Below are 15,174 nucleotides of genomic sequence, written 5' to 3'. Positions count from 1 at the left end.
ACCACTGACATCACGAGTGATGTCAGTGGGGCCGCCCCCAAATGGCAGGTGTTCCGTCGGGAATGCCTCCGTTTGTGTAGCCACCCCCCTGCCCCGCCTACAAAACGGTGTGAGCTGTCGATCACCATCAACAGCCGCCCCTTTTGTAGTGAGTCTCGGAGCGAGAGAATTTCACTCTTGTTCCGGGGCTTGTGCACGCGCAGTGTATCCGCTGCGCATGTGCAGAGCCCAAAATCGACCCGCTTGTGAGCGCTCAAGCCTTTGCGAGCGGGTCTGAATGAGACGCTCAGACTGATGCAGTCTATAAGCTACACCTGTCTTTTCCATGTATTAGACTTTTCAACGACAGCATCACATGTGCAGACAAGTGTTGAAAGTGTTGGCCATTAGCATCAAGGCCAGCTGTTCACGCATGTGTGAATTAATGCCAGCTGTTCACACATGCGTTCAGCAGCGCAGTCCAAAATTCAAATATGGGAGCTACACCAACTGCCAGTGAGGATATAACCAGTGAGGATGGCAGTTGGTGTGGTTCTCCTATTTGAATTTTGGACAGCGCTGTAGCCTCACCTCTGGAGCTGCCACTGCTAGTCAGTAGGTATTCCTGCTTCTGACAGTGGTGTTGTGTCCTGAGGAGTCCACATTCATCGTGTCTGCGTGTTAATTGAGTCAGTTTTCCAGTACGTTTGGGAAAATAAATACACGTTGTTCAGCTGTGTACCAGTTTATATCAGCACGTAACACACAGACACGAGGTGGAGCTGTGTCAAATTTCACTAAATTACATCAATTACTTTAAAAGTTTTAAGAAATAACCTTTGGGACCAATAGCGAGTGACCCTGTATTTCAGATGAGGGCTCCATTCCAGATCATAGACTCGATAATTGACACTATAGATGGTCTATATCAGTGCTCTTTAAATAATAAAGGCAGTGGAGTGGCTGGTCAAGACTAGAGAAGTGTTTCGCAAACCAGTTTGTCAACATTGGTACAAAAATGTGAAAATTCACTGGAATATCTAGAATTTCATATCGATTAAAAACATTTAGCTTAATTCAAAAAGTTTAAGAGGTTTTTCTATTTTCTAGCCAGTTTTATATGTGCAAACCAGCATGAACGTGTTTGAGATTCAGACTGTTTTTAATGGTGAACAGCAAACCTCAAAGAAAACGCAAAATGCTAATTTTGGACCATAAATAGTGCAGCGTTCACTGCTCAAAAAATTAAAATTTTAAAATGTTTTTATGTATTTTTTTTTAATAGTGCTTAAAAATAAAAGTAGAGAACATTGAATGCAAGTGGTGAACTGCCAGCGGCAAATGTGAGCTGCAAATATATAAACAGATTATGATCAGGATCTATTGACGATTGTCCTGCAAATGTGTTCATGGCATAAACATTGGTTTCTAGGAAATTGGGAACACATTAGCCGGTCAGATGTATCTTATTCTCCGATGTTTCTCATTGATGGGAGGACAAGATTATAGGGAAAATCCCAGGCATACCTAGATATATTTATAGTGTAATGCTATGGGCTATGGTTTAATGGGATACTTTGGGTTCCTCAATATGATTAAAGCAACATGTGAATACTGTTGTTGATTGGGTGCATCTCATCATGATAGCAGTGCACTCATTTGATAATAGACAGTACTATATGGCCCACATCCAGAAAAATCCATCTATAGTTACAGAAGCATGATGCTGAATTCATCTTAATGTAGTAATTTGGAACAGAGATCAACCACCAGCTGATTTGCAGCAACGAACGGACATGCTGCAGATGAAATGAGCAAGCACCTCGGTTCTGCACTCTCCATACCTTTTAATGAGTTCATGTCCCCAACAAAGCGAGTTGTTCAGAGGGCAATGAAAGAGCATCTTGCTATTAGGCAGCTGTACCTAGTAGATTAACCACTCAGTATAGATGCCTGTGTGTGTCCACATGTAACATATTCTGTAAAAAAAAAAAAATATCACTGCTCACCTAGGAAATTGAAAAGCAATGATCCAAACACATAATACACATCTAACTTCCATACATATAGGTTTTTCCAGAACAGTTGTCATTTTTACGACTGAACCAGTAATTCCTTTGAAACTGGATTGGGAAAAACAAGGCTTATTACAAAGTTCTAAATCTAGTAAATGGTACTCGGTACTGGATTATACCTAAAGAAGTGTAGCAGCTCATACGTTATTGCCCAGGGCATCTGTAGAGTTACTAATTGGTCATCATTTATACTAAAAAGAAAATCTGCATGTAAAAGTTGGCATCAGTAGTATTGTATACGCAATGTGTTTATGTCAGACATACATAACATATATCTTACCAGTAGCAAACGCAGGATTTCTACAGAAGGGCTTCCAGATGCTTGATTTTAAAGCACATGTGGCTAGTCCATGAAGAGGGCATAATCAGCACTTAACCAGCTATAATATACGTCATAAGAATGTACTGTGAAATATTTCTGATATATACAGGACCAGCAATCACAGTATGCCGTTATATGCAGAAGTAGGGCCATCCTGCCTAGCTGAAAGTTTATATTTCACATGTGGGCTCCATTCCAGATAATTGAGCAAGTTCGGGAATCTGGGGGGAGGGCAGAAAGAGAACCTTGCACTGCCCTGGACATAGATGTACAGATCGGTCTCCTTATGTACTGGATAGTGTATTATTATTAGGGGTGAGCGGGTTCGGATTTCTGAAATCCGAACCCCCCCGAGCCCCCCCGATCCGAGGCCGATCCGAGTCAGGCTCGACTTTTCCCGCCTGACTCGGATCTGAAATCGAGGCAAAACATCATCATCCCGCCTTCCGGGTCTCGCAGGTTTTGGATCCTATATAAGGTACCCGCGTCGGCGCCATTTTCTCACTCGGCTGTGGACAGTGAAGAGGGAGGGTGGGAGTTAGGGCTGGCTGGGCTGTGTAGTGTAGTGTAGTGCAGAGTAGTGTTGTGCTGTGCTGTGCTGCGCTGTGCTGCTGTTGTCCATAGGGGCTGTGTCCACTACTTCAAAGTCCATAGGGGCTGGCTGTGTTGTGCTGTGCTGCTGTTAATAGGGGCTGTGTCCACTACTTCAAAGTCCATAGGGGCTGGCTGGACTGTGTTGTGCAGTCAGTTCTCCATAGGGGCTGTGTCCACTCCAAAGTCCTGTGCAGTGTCCCAGTCCTAAAGGGGTGCTTTAGTGTTGTCCAGGGGGTGCTCTGTCCATCAGGGGTGCTCCCCCCAAGTGCTAAAAAAATAATATTTTTTCTGTGTTTGTGAATTGTGTGCGCAGTAGCCGCACGTGCATCAACAAAGTAGTGCCAAGCGTGCGCCTGTGTCATAAGTAAAGGGCCGGCTGGCTTGACCGTTAAAGGGTGCTGTAACCCCCAAAGTACACTACAAACCAACTAACAAAATATTTTTTCTGTGTTTGTGAATTGTGTGCGCAGTAGCCGCACGTGCATCAACAAAGTAGTGCCAAGCGTGCGCCTGTGTCATAAGTAAAGGGCCGGCTGGCTTGACCATTAAAGGGTGCTGTAACCCCCAAAGTACACTCCAAACCAAAAAAAAAATATTTTCTGTGTTTGTGAATTGTGTGCGCAGTAGCCGCACGTGCATCAACAAAGTAGTGCCAAGCGTGCGCCTGTGTCATAAGTAAAGGGCCAGCTGGCTTGACCGTTAAAGGGTGCTGTAACCCCCAAAGTACACTCCAAACCAAAAAAAAAAATATTTTCTGTGTTTGTGAATTGTGTGCGCAGTAGCCGCAGCGCCAAGCGTGCGCCTGTGTCCCATAAGTAAAGAGCCGGCTGGCTCATTTCTTAAAGGGTGGTGTAACCCACAAAGTGCACTACTCTCCAGCAAAAATAAAAAAATATTTTCTGTGTTTAGCCGCACGTATATATCAAATCGATATAAAATAAATGGAGGACCAAACTTTCTCCGATAAAAATAAAATAGAGAAAGATCAAGAACCACTTCCTCCTAGTGCTGAAGCTGCTGCCACTAGTCATGACATAGACGATAACATGCCATCAACGTCGTCTGCCAAGGCCGATGCCCAATGTCATAGTAGAGGGCACATACAATCCCAAATGACAAAGTTCAGGAAAATTACCTTAAAAAAACATTTAAATCAGCTGAAGAGAAACGTAAACTTGCCAATATGCCATTTACGACACGGAGTGGCAAGGAACGGCTAAGGTCGATCCCTAGTATGTTCATGACTAGTGGTTCAGCTTCACATGACGATGGAAGCCCTCCTCCCACTAAAAAAATCAAAAGAGTTAAGCTGGCAAAAGCACAGCGAAGAACTGTGCTTGCTAAGAAGATATCACAAATCCCCAAGGAGAGTCCAAGTGTGGTGGTGGTTGCGATGCCTGACCTTCCCAGCACTGGACGGGAAGAGGTGGCTCTTTCCACCATTTGCACGCCCCTGCAAGTGCTGAAAGGAGCACCCACAGTCCACTTGCTGATATGCAAATTGAAGATGTCACTGTTGAAGTACAACAGGATGAGGATACTGGTGTAGCTGGCGCTGAGGAGGAAGTTGGCGAGGAGGATTCTGATGGTGATGTGGTTTGTTTAAATCAGGCTCCGGGGGAGACAGTTGTTGTCCATGGGATGAAAAAGCCCATCACGGTCATGCCTGGGCAGAAGACCAAACATTCCATCTCTTTGGTCTGGCAATATTTCTATCCAAATCCGGACAACAACTGTCTTGCCATATGTACCATATGTAAAGGTGAAATAAGTAGGGGTAGGGACGTCAACCACCTAGGAACATCCTCCCTTATACGGCACCTGCAGCGCATTCATAAAAAGTTACTGTCAAGTTCAGAAACTTTGGCTAAGACCGTAAGCAGTCCAGGGACACCTAAATCCCGTTGTCCTGTTGTATCCAAGCGCCTGCAAACCACACCGTCAACTCCCTCCTCGTCAATTTCCTCCTTAGTCAGGATCGGAAGTAGTCCTGCAGGCCATGTCACTGGCATGACTGACTCTCCTATCCGGGATTCCTCCGGAGGATCCTGCATTGCTACGCCTACTGCTGCCGCTGCTGCTGTTGCTGCTGCTGGGAGTCGTTCATCATCCCAGAGAGGAAGTAGGAACACCACTACTTTTACTAAACAATTGATCCTCCAACAGTCCTTAGCGAGGAGGATGAAGTACGACAGCAGTCATCCTGAAGCAAAACGTATAACTGAGGCCTTGACTGCTATGTTGGTGTTAGACGTGGGTCCGGTATCCGCCATTAGTGCAGTGGGATTTAGACAATTGATGGAGGTAGTGTGTCCCCGGTTCCAAATCCCATCTAGATTCCACTTCACTAGGCAGGCGATACCGAGACTGTACAGAAACGTCAGAAAAAGTGTCCTCAGTGTCCTGAAAAATGCCGTTGTACACAATGTCCACTTAACCAAGGACATGTGTACAAGTGGAACAGGGCAGACTAAGGACTATATGACTGTGACAGCCCACTGGGTAGATGTATCACCTTACGCAGCAACAGCAGCAGCGTCACCAGTAGCAGCATCTCAGAAACACCAGCTCGTTCCAAGGCAGGCTACGCTGTGTATCACCGGTTTCAGTAAGAGGCACACCGCCGACAACCTCTTAGAGAAACTGAGGGAAATCATCGCCCAGTGGCTTACCCACTTAGACTCTCCTGGGGATTTGTGATATCTGACAACGCCACCAATATTGTGCGGGCATTACATCTGGGCAAATTCCAGCACGTCCCATGTTTTGCTCACACAATAAACTTGGTGGTGCAGAATTTTCTGAAAAGCGACAGGGGCGTGCAGGAGACGCTTTGGGTGGCCCGAAAAATTTCTGGCTACTTTCGCCATTCAGCGACTGCGTGCCGAAGACTGGAGCGCCAGCAAACACTCTTGAACCTGCCCCGCCATCACCTGAAGCAAGAGGTTGTGATGCGGTGGAACTCAACCCTCTATATGCTTCAGAGGATGGAGGAGCAGCAAAAGGCCATACAAGCCTATACATCCACCTATGACATAGGCAAAGGAGGGGGTATGCACCTGACTCAAGCGCAGTGGAGAATGATTTCCGTGTTGTGCAAGGTTCTCTAGCCCTTCGAACTTGCCACACGTGAAGTCAGTTCAGACACTGCCAGCTTGAGTCAGGTCATTCCCCTCATCAGGCTTTTGCAGAAGCAGCTGGAGAAAGTGAAGGAGGAGCTAAGACGGAGCGATTCCGCTCGGCATGTGGGACTTGTGGGTGAAGCCCTTCATTCGCTTTGCCAGGATTCCAGGGTGGTCAATCTGTTGAAATCAGACCACTACATTTTGGCCACCGTGCTCGATCCTAGGTTTAAAGCCTATGTGGTGTCTCTCTTTCCGGCCGACACAAGCCTGCAGAGGTGCAAAGACCTGCTGGTGAACACACTGTCAGCTGAAGCGGAATGTGACACGTCAACAGCTCCTTCTTCATTTTCTCCCGCAACTGGGGCTGCCAGGAAAAAACTTAGGTATCCTAAGCAACCCGCTGGTGGTGATGCAGGGCAGGCAGGACCAAGTTTGGACATCTGGTCCGGACTGAAGGACCTGGCAACAATTTCTGACATGTCTACTGTCACTGCATATGATACTGTCACCATTGACAGAATGGTGGAGGATTACATCAGTGACAGCATCCAAGTAGGCATGTCAGACAGTCCATACCTGTACTGGCAGGAAAAAGAGGCAATTTGGAGGCCCCTGTACAAACTGGCTCTATTTTACCTGAGTTGCCCCCCCCTCCAGTGTGTACTCCGAAAGAGTGTTTAGTGCAGCCGGGAACCTTGTCAGCGAAAGGCGTAGGAGGTTGCTTCCACAGAATGTGGAGAAGATGATGTTCATCAAAATGAATTATCAGCTCTTCCAGGGAGACCAGCCTCCAGAACGTACAGAGGGACCTGTGGTGGTGGATTCCAGTGGGGACGAGTTAATACTCTGTGAGGATGAGGATGTACACACTGAAGAGGGTGAGGAATCGGTGGATGAGGAGGATGAGGATGACATCTTGCCTCCGTAGAGCCAGTTTGTGCAGGGACAGATTAATTGCCAGCTTGTTTTGTGGGGGCCCAAACGAACCAATCATTTCAGCCACAGTTGTGTGGCAGACCCTGGCGCTGAAATGATTGGTTTGTTAAAGTGTGCATGTCCTGTTTATACAACATAAGGGTGGGTGGGAGGGCCCAAGGACAATTCCATCTTGCACCTCTTTTTTTTCTTTGCATTATGTACAGTTTGGGGCCTAGTTTTTCAAACTACCATCCTGTCTGCCACTGCAGTATCACGCCTAGATGGGTCACGTGTTTGTGCCGCCCACTCGTGTCGCTTAGCATAGTCATCCAGCTACCTCGGTGCAACCTTTTGGACATAAAAACACTATTGTGAGGTGTGAGGTGTTCAGAATAGACTGGAAATGAGTGGAAATTAAGGTTTTATGCTTTTTTAAAAAAAAATACAGATCCAAAACACAAAACCCAGAACCCAAAACACGGAAGGGTGGTTTTGGCAAAACCAATCCAGATCCAAAACACGAAGAAAGATCCAGATCCAAAACCAAAACACAAAACACGAAAAGTGGCCGGTGCACACCCCTAATTATTATATAGTATTAATAATAGAATAGATGGTCTATATAAGTGCACCCCTAACAGTGCATGTTTGCCAGATCTCTTAGTTGGTGGACAAGTATATTCATTACTGGTTGACACATTTTAAAAGGTCAACAGGTGGTGCTAATTATTTCACTTGTGACACTAAAGGCCCCCATACATCAGAGATTGATTGCAGCAATCGTGCAATTTGCAATTGATTGTGTATAAAACTCTTTCCCTTTTTCAAATGATTGCAGATTGCAGAATTGCCACAATCGATTGAAAAAGGGAAAGATTTTTATACACAATCGATAGCAAATTGCACGATTGCTGCAATCAATCTCTGATGTATGGGGGCCTTTAGTGGATTTTCAAAAACATGGTGTGAGCTAGGGAGTGGGGTTTCCAGGCAACCATAACCCCCTCCCCCCTGCGTTTGCCTATGCTTACACTTATGTAGTCAGCCATTTATTTGGCTTGCACATTCGCTATTAGGGAAAACCTGTCTAATACAGCAGGAATAACTATTATTATTATTATTGTCATTTATTTATATGGTGCCACAAGTGTTCCGCAGCGCCTTACAAAGTACATAAACAAATAGGTTGACCAGTGACTTACAGAACAATACAATACAGGATGAGGACAAGGATAATATACATTGCTACATTAACGACCATAACACCCAGATAAGCAACAGAGCAAAGCAACCAAGTGTTAGTGCCCTAGTGGGGAGTAAGAAGTAGATGAAAGTAAAGCAAAGAGAAGCACAAGAGGGTATAGAGCCCTGCTCGTAAGAGCTTACATTCTAAAGGAATGTTCTCTATCTCATGTGTGAAAGAAAATTAGTTTATCATTAAAACATGCAAACAAAATTGTGATCTATCAAGTAAAGCGCCAGTCAGCGCTTGTTGTCTATAAGAAAACAGCCAATCACAAGTGCTCCGTTCATATGGTAGAATGTCATCATCTGGTATTTGTTCTGGCCCCTGGCTTCCTCATATATATATATATATATATATATATATATATATATATATATATATATGTATAAGCGCCTGCATCTGTTCGCAATTACCCAAACATACCCTTACTGGAATCCACCTACGTTAGAATGCCCCTTCCCTGCCCTCCTCTCCAGGTGCCGCTTGGCGTAAGTGCCAGAATTACAGAAGTCTGCATAGGCGCAATTTCCTGCAAGATACACTACTCAAAATAGCACAGTATTCCCTCTGCATCGGCCCCAGTGAGTGCTCAGGAAGCACGTATACAGTGCATAGCTCCTGGCACATGGTCACATTGACGTGATGTAAACATGAACATTACTTTACCTAACAATACACAGCATTGTATACATGCATTTAAGCACATAGTCAAACACATAGTACAATAACACACACCTTAGCAAATAGATCCTCACCTGTGCGCTCAGGTAAATAGATACCATAGATAGGAACACTTCTGCAGATGCAATTTGATTCATTTTTAACACAAGCATTTACTGGCTTTTAAAAGAAGAACACATGATATATCATGAATGCTTATATCGTTTTCCACCACACCTCAAATAATCTGCAATTCTGTATTTTAAAGAACATTTCCTCCTTTACTTACATGCTATCAGGATCACATAATGTACAGTTTTGCTATCTGAAAACATTTGATTTAATTCTCTTTCATATGGAGTTTCCCTTCTTTGTTATATAGCTTAGAGGCTCTCTGTTCAGTAATGTAACCACTTGTACAACTTAGCTATTATGGCTTTTCTAAATTACTAGTAGTTTATTGATAAACAATAGAAAATTCTGCACCATATGGTACTTACTGTCTCTTAAGGGTCCCATAGACGGTGCAATATGCACCTTGTGATGCGACAGCCGATCCGATGGCCGACATATCCGGCGGTTCCCACACATGGAGCAATCGGGTTGCCAAACGCCGGATATGCCGGCACCGCTCTCTCCCACCCACATAGCGCTGCATGGGATCATTTATTGCTCCCCCAGATCAAAAGAACCTGCAGGAAGATATGTACGATCCCACGGGAGCGTGCACTGGCCGATTTCATACCCACACACGGTACAATATAGCAGCGATATTGTTCCAATCCGTCGGATCGGCTGCTATATTGCACCGTGTATGGGGGCCTTTACACATCTAGAACAATAATTTGTAGTTTCAATAGGTAAGCAGTGGTGCTACCCAATAGCTCACATTGGGCAGATGTATGAAGCTCCTAACTGTCATTTTTCAAACACAGCCTGTAACACGACAGTTGGGAGCTGATTGGTTGGTCGTTTATCACTCTGCACTTTATCACTTTCCAGAGGTTCATACATCTGCCCCATGAACTGAAATACATCAAAGAAGAAAAAATGGATGGCGGTTAGTGGATGCACACACTAGTAATTACCTAATTATTAAAACATACACTTTATTAAATATATAATAAAAATTGCTGAAGAATTTGTCATGTATATTCAGGGCCGAATTAACGGGGAGGAAACGGGTGGTCATCCCAGGCCCCCACATATAAAGGGCCTCACCTCTGTTCTACCTACTTGATCATCACTTCACTTCAAGTGAGACATTACAACAGTCTTGTTCCCCCTGCAGATGTATCTGTTGCAAGTGCTAATTAAGGGGGTCATTCAGACCCACTCGCAAGCGGCAGTACGCTCGCAAGTGGGTTGATGTTCCCCACTGCGCATGCGCACGACGGAGGGAGCTCCGTCGTGCGCATGCGCGAGACCCGGACTGCGACAGCCAAGCTGTCGCTCCGGGTCTCGCACCAAAGGGGGCATGCTGTCGATGTTGATCGATAGCACGCCCCCTTTGGTGGGCGTGCCGGGGGCATGCCTGCCAGACGGAGGCGTTCCCATGGGAACGCCTACCGTCTGAAGCCGGCCCCACTGACATCACTAGTGATGTCAGTGGGAGTGATTTTGGCTCTGGTAGAGCCATAATCACTCCAGGGCTTGTGGCTGGGAAACCCGACCGCAGGGTTTCCCTCGCAAGTTCAATGGTCGCGATGGTAAAGACCATCGCGACCATCTTTTTGGACGCTCGTATATGCTGTGGGTGGTCACCCACAGCTATTCAAGCGTCCAGGAGGACGCTCCATTTTAATGGAGGAGGGCCCTGATTCAGAGCGAGCGCTCTGGTCAGAGCGTCTGGCTCTGAATCAGGCCCTAAGTTTGGGAAGCTGAACATATTGTACCTGTTGATGATGACCAGATGCCATTGATGGATAATGTACAGTTGCAGGAATGAAAGTTATAAAGAGCACAGGGAGGACCCACAGGAACAGGAAGGAGCTTCAGCCAATAACTAGCATTAGAAGACATCCTTTCCTCCACCAGTATCCAGACTCCACACCTTTAACACCCATGCCTCCCTGTTGCTAGAGCTGGGAGTCTGTGCAGTGATCACTGCTGTCACTGGCCGGCTGGTATCTTTAATGTTTGTTGAGAGCAATGCTGAGCAGCACCTCTCACATTGAGTCCCATTTAAGTGCGGACATTGCTGGCCCATCACTCGACAAGGGGAGGGCTGCTCCGGCAGCATTACACAGTCAGATGGTGAGCAGGGGGGCTACATCACACTCAACAGCCAAGAGCAGGGTGAAAAGAGCAGGTATGCGGCTGATAACACCAGCGGCCATCGCCAGGATAATATGAAAGAAGGATGTCCTTCATTTTCTGCCAGCCTCCTTGTAATGCTAATTTAGTTCTATACTATAGTCTCATCACCTAATGATTACCGTAAACTGTAACTATATATTTAAGAGTAATTTCATCAAAAAGTTAGAATGTGGCTGGAGGGCACTATTTTAAAGCTTTACTGCCACCTGCGTAAAATATTTTTGCTTATAGTGCTTCTCCCCCTAGTCCCAGGGGCAGCTGTATTGCATTCAATGACTTTTAATGGTGGCAGAATGGGAATGTAAGTGGGTTGACCAATAACAATTGCAGTGGGTTCTCCTGCTCACAATCCCCCAATTTTCCTTTTGGACTCAAAAAGAAACAGAGGTAACCTGATAAAAAGCTGTATGGAGTAGCCCCAGCGGCTCAGGCTAGGGTGAAGGACTTTGTAGTAAAATCTTTTGATAGTCGGAAGTGGAGCTGTAAGATAAAATACTGAGCTTTACTCACCTAAGGTGTTCCATTCTTCATAACACTGCAATAGTCTAGTGCTGGTCTACTGTATGTTTCCTATGCTGACTTGATTCAACCACACATGTGTTGTCATTGTGACCTTACCAATGCATGTGGATGGGCAGTAGGGATTCTATCTATCTCAATTCTTTTTAAGTACGGTATTCAATTGTTATAGCAACCCCGATCTCCTGTCTAAAGTGATGGGAGATCGCTGGGTGCTATTCGTAGCAGATTTTCACGCTTATCATGCCCATAGTGGTTGGGTTTAGCCGCGTAAAACGGCTACCCCAGACCAAAGTTTTAGGCGCGATCATAAAAAGTGCTGTTTGGGCATCCAAACAGGTCACTTTTTGCCCATTTCAGCATGCACCCAAAAGGGTCTGAGAGCTGAATAGTGCGCCAGCAGCTGATCACGCCCAACACGAGCAACAATTGAATATCTCCTGTCAGGTGCTTAGGGGGCGATACAATTGAATACCGACCTCAAAGTTTAATAAAAATTCACGCCTGAAGCATCTCAATTTTTGAATAAATTCTGAAGACATAATGTTTTAATAGAATTAATCCTGAAAAAAAAACCCCTGAGTGATAGCTAATGTCTTGTTTGATATCATAGAGATGCCAGTTTAGCTGAGTTTACCTGCCATATTGGTGTGGCACTCTGAAGACCTTTGGATTGAATATTAAGTTCTTAATTTGTTGCTATGTGCCAGTTACTTTTGAAACTTTCTCTCTCTGCTAAGTGCATGTTGGTAATTTTAATGATCTGCTTCCAGCAACAAAGTTTGGAAAACAGCCAAAACTGAGCTGAACACCTGCTTGTTCTCTGTCCAATTAAGCTGCAGCTGATCCTATAACTCCCCTCCCTCTGCTGCAACATAAAACTGACAGCTGTATAGAGGAGACCTGGAGCAGTGCAATCTGATGCAGCCGTTCCCCGCTTCACAGAAGATGGAGACAGGTTGCAGCAAGTTGGGGAAAACTGATTTCCAGGTGTGTTTTTATGAAGTTTTAAAACACAAAGGGAAGGACACGGAATTTATAGAATAAACATTTGTGAAGCAAAGTTCAGTGTCACTAGACACCTATACACATAGCATGAGAAAGCCGGTCCTTCCTATGTAACATACTGTAAGTCATTCCTTTATTTTTATTCTTTCTGCTCCTTATTTGTGACCCTTTTTTAATATAAATATTTTCCTAAATAAACTGGTTTTGTGGTTTCCTGTGTATTCTTCAAATATAATTAGGCTTACCATACGACCCCTTTAAACCTGGACACTCCTGAATTACCCAGGTTCTGTGACTGGCTGACTTCAAGTCTGCATTTCACCTTGTTTTAATCAGCCACAGAACCTGTGTAATGGGCCCCACACATCAGAGATGGATTACCGCGATCCAGCGATGCTGCAACCCGGCATAGGACCGCAGAAATCCAACATGTTGGATTTTGGTGATTTGACGATTGCGATCAAACAATGATCGCAATTGTCGAATCGCGGACATTTAACATGTCAAATGTCTGCGATCCGGCGAGGAATCACAGAACATCGATGGTGGGCGATCGGAAATTTCCGTTCGCCGCCCTGCATCGCGGCGATCCGTTGCAGATGTATGGGCACCTTTATTCATTAGTGTCCCGGTTTAAATGGGTTGTATGGTAAGCTTAATATAATCTATATATGAGACATTAAACAGTTCATGAGTCAGAATTAATTCATCTATAATTAGCTAATTATAGTACGGTGCACGTTAGTGCCATATAATAGGGAGATGTTGTAACCAATACATATTGCAGGGATAAAGGAGCGGTTGCCTATACTTAGAAATGTTGGCATTAAAGAGATACTAACCTAATTTGTTTCCCTGCACTGCACTTGTAATTTTTCAGGATTTTCTTTTTGCATTTACGTAAATTCCTATTTGCATGGAGATAGGTGTAGGGGAGGAAATGATTATATGAAAGAAGAAGTGGGTAATAATAACAGTTGTGAAAAAATAAATGGGCAAAAATGCCTTACATTTATAAATATAGCACTGTCTATTATTTCTAAATGTCCCTCAATTAGCACCTTGCTTAAGATGGGTTTTGCGTCAAGCGCTACTTACCTTTGCTAAATGTTGCACCATGGCCCTGCTGATAAGACACATCCCCATTTCTCTTCTAGTCATAAGTTGAGCAGATGGAAAGAAGATTTCCTACCCACTCACCTTTATAGGTATAGCATCATACTTACAAGTTGTTATATTAACAAACTATTATCTTAAATGCCCCCAGTGTGTATATCCTCACACTGCTGTACTGTAAGCCATAAGTCACCCATTTGTTTTACCATTCCTTTTTGTTAATGTAACTTAACCTAAGCCTAGAAATGAACACACTGATGATACATGTATGCGAAAGAGGTCACAGCCAGAATTTATTGATCAAATTGAAATTAGAAATGGGTGGCAGGAAGAAAGCAGTGCTCCGAGGCCACAGCCTGATGGAAATCAATGATAAATAATAGGGGCAGATCCCCGTCCCGCGCAGACCGACCTGAGGCAGTACCATCCCCCTTAATTGGCACAGCCTCGGCCCCTCCTTTGCACAGGGACCAGGTCCCCCCTTTGGGCGGTGACCAACTTGCCGCTCTCAAAGGAAAGATGCTCCCCCAGGCACTCCTGCGCTAATAATAGGCCGCCCAGGAGCACTGCTTCCTTCCATAGCTCGGTTCATAGAACCAGGCCCGCCACCAAACTGTGACCCTTTGAGACCTACAGGAAACTGCATAGGTCACCAATAAACTGCTCTAGCCCCACGCCCGTGAGGTGTACCCTGTCAGGCCTATAAAAGCTCTCCTCTTCGTAACGCATACGTGGGTGCCATACGATGCGCTCCCCCCACGCTAAGGACAAAACGGGCAATTGCCATATTGACCTTCCGACGAACTCCATCCGATGCCTTGCCACCCTGGGGTCCCCGCCAAAACCGACGCAGGACAATGTCCGACCATGCGACGCCGACGTTGGGCCAACGGTTAACGAGCACTTGCAAGTCATTCCTAATAGCGTGTATCAGCTCAATGCCCTTGCATGTGGCCAAATCATTCTCCCCCAAGTGTATGACCACCCAGTCAGGGGCCCCAAACTTATCCTCTGCCACCCATAAGGCATCCAGCAGGCACTTCCAACACATACCACGGAAACCCAACCAATGGACGTCACTTGCACCCAACAAATGCGGGGTCCGCAATGCTAAGGGGTGCTGACTAGCCCAAAATATGAATGAATGTAGCACAAACCACACCCGACGGCATTCCTGGGCAACCCTGCAAGAAAAGTTACCTAGTCAGAAATTGATTCTCGCATAACAATAAACTAACCCCAAGGAAAGGGAAACAAATAGTTGGGTGACCCAGATGAAGGTGAAAAACATAA

The sequence above is a fragment of the Taudactylus pleione genome, unplaced genomic scaffold, assembly GCF_031769625.1.
Source record: "Taudactylus pleione unplaced genomic scaffold, aTauple2 ptg000129l, whole genome shotgun sequence".
Classification (NCBI taxonomy): Eukaryota; Metazoa; Chordata; class Amphibia; order Anura; family Myobatrachidae; genus Taudactylus; species Taudactylus pleione.
The sequence above is the reverse complement of the archived record's forward strand: the minus strand, read 5'-3'. Positions refer to the sequence as shown.